Below are 2,832 nucleotides of genomic sequence, written 5' to 3'. Positions count from 1 at the left end.
TAAGTGAAAGTGTTTGTAATGATTCTGTTTCGGCTTGCCACAATGTTGGCCATGCAGCAAGTCAGTGAGCCGTACTCTGTGTGTGTGTGTGTGTGTGTGTGTGTGTTGCTTTGCAGTCATTACATAAACCAAAGCCCAGAGCACTTGCCCGACCACAGGAGCAGCTGCAGAAGGGATCTGGGAATACATAACACATGTCGTTTGAAAATTCAAAACTCGGGGAGCAGTGAAGAGGATGGAGTTAGGAGCTGGTCACTGCTTTGGATCGTGTCCTGGTTCTGACCTTTTTAAAGCATTTCTTCTTTTTTTTTTTCTTTCTGGGGCTTTGAATTTTTTAATCATGTACACAGATGCTCACAGTCGTTGCACTGCTGGGGGTTTGGCTTCTTCTTCAAGGGCACCTTGACAGTTTAAAGATAATTTTTTTTGCCAAGTGGAGACTGTTGTCTTGGGCCCTTTATTGTACTCTAACTAAGCCACTCGAAGGTCCCCTCTTGGACAATAGTAGTTCACTGTTCCTCACCATCTCACCTCTTGAATTATTTGATTCTTGTCATCTTTTCTGTCAAAAAGGACCCGGTTTGTTCAGGTTTTAATTTCTCCCTGGAAACTGGAGATCAGTCCGACCTCAGAGGTAGACGTATTCACCCAATTAGGGATCACCGAGAGTCACAAACAGCAACAACCAGTGTCCCTTTTGCAGCTTATTGTTGAGGCAGCAGCAGGAGTCTGGGGCAGAGTGTCCTGTCTGCTAACAAGTCTGCAGCGTCCATGTGTTGGTTGGTTAAAGGAACAGTGTGTAGCATTCATCTGTTAGCAGAAATGGAATATAATATTCAGAACTATGTTTTCATTAGTGTAAAGTCACCTGAAACTAAGAATCCTGTTTTCTCCTTCATATCTACATAGGGAGCAGGTCCTCGTCACAGAGTCCACAATGTTGCTCCGCCATGATTCTACAGTAGCTCAGAACGGACAAACCAAACACTAAATCTAGTGAGAGTCTTTCACGTTTTTAGCACCGTAGTTCTCCGACACGCTTGTGAAACTGCGATAACGTGAGCCAAAGACTGCAAAACCGTGTTACCGCCAGCTGCCGTCTGACTTTAGTTGCCCCTAAAGTAGTGTTACTGTATTATGGTCAGGACGGCCTCTGAGCGAGGCGAAAAGCATTGCCAGAGACTGTTCAGAAAGGAGATGGTGCACTGAAAGTCAGTTTCCTGTATCTGTGTTGCATGGGTTTCGCCACTACCCCGCCTCTTTAGGAGACAAGTGGCAGGTCCCGAGTCACCAAAGTAAATATTGGACTCATTTTTCATAAGCCACGTATCAATATCAAACAATAACTTTGTTCGAGCCCTTCCCTTGTCTCAACAAACACACTCTCACATTTGCGAACGCCCTAGCTTACTAATTTCCGTAATGGCTGTTAGCTGTGTAAATATATATCTAATGTTAGCAAAAGAAAATATTAGAGCTGTCAATCGATTTAAATATTTAATCACAATCGCAAATTAATCACACATTTATTATCTATTCAAAATGTACCTTGAAGGGAGATTTGTCAAGTGTTTAATACTCTTACACTTGACTATGACTTGCCCCAAACTGCATGTGATTATCATAAAGTGGGCATGTCTGTAAAGGGGAGACTCGTGGGTACCCAGAGAACCCATTTTCATTCACATATCTGGAGGTCAGAGGTCAAGGGACCCCTTTTGAAAATGGCCATGCCATTTTTTCCTCGCCACAATTTACCGTAAGTTTGGAGCGTTATTTAACCTCCTTCATGGCAAGCTGGTATGACATGGTTAGTACCGATGGATTCATTAGGTTGTCTACTTTCATATGATGCCAGTATATTCAAATTTGCGTTAACCGAGAATTTAGTTTGACTACTAATACTGTGCTTGACGAATCAATGTGCTTCATTGCGTTTATATGATCACTTAGAGCACACTTTACTGTAACAGTCTGGGAGATTAATTGCGGGTGGAGGTGAGTACATCCACTGAACATCTACTGGCCACGGAGCAGCTCCACTGGTCCTACCAGCTTGGTCAGGCTAAGAGGAAAGGCAGTGATGTTTTATGCTCATCTGGGAATGCACCCCAAGGTTGTTACTGTAAAATCTATCAAACCCTTTCTCTGTGGGCTCATCTGACGACTCTAACAGGCCCTTTATACCTCCTCCAGCTCAGGGAGCGTCTCCGGGCCTAACCCCGCTGTGAACTGACAGCCATAATAATCGTTGTGTAATTAATCATCGGCGCAGGTTGCAGACTGAATATATTTGCTGCCCAGAAAAAAAATTGTGTAGGGAGAGATGTTTTAATTTTGTGCCCGGCGTAGAGATGTTGCTTTGTTGACATTAATTGAGTTTTCCCTTCTCTTACAGACTCACTCCCTCCTCTCCTCACACACACACACACACACACACACACACTGCGGTTGGTGACTCAGGGTCTCGCTTGGTTGCTCCGCTGGGCTCTGAGGATTTGTAACCTAAAATCCAGACTTGCACAGTGACAGTGTAACATCTCAGTAACTCTGCAAGACATTTGAAGTCTGGTGTGGTTTGAGAGCGAGGAGGGAGAAAAAGCGTGATAATTCAGCCATGCAATTTGGACTTAACATGCTGATGTGTTCGCCAGTCGCTGCGTGCTACAAGCAGGAAGGAGATAAAACATGAAGTCTAAATCAAAAATGCAACTGAAGATCAGACTAAAAAAAATGAAAGGGAAATAAAAAAGCTCATCCTTAAATCGTATGATAATTACTAAGGCTGCCAAAGTTTAATTTCTTTAATGCATAAATGCAATCGATCTTCCG

The sequence above is a fragment of the Sebastes umbrosus genome, chromosome 18, assembly GCF_015220745.1.
Source record: "Sebastes umbrosus isolate fSebUmb1 chromosome 18, fSebUmb1.pri, whole genome shotgun sequence".
Lineage (NCBI taxonomy): Eukaryota > Metazoa > Chordata > Actinopteri > Perciformes > Sebastidae > Sebastes > Sebastes umbrosus.
The sequence above is the reverse complement of the archived record's forward strand: the minus strand, read 5'-3'. Positions refer to the sequence as shown.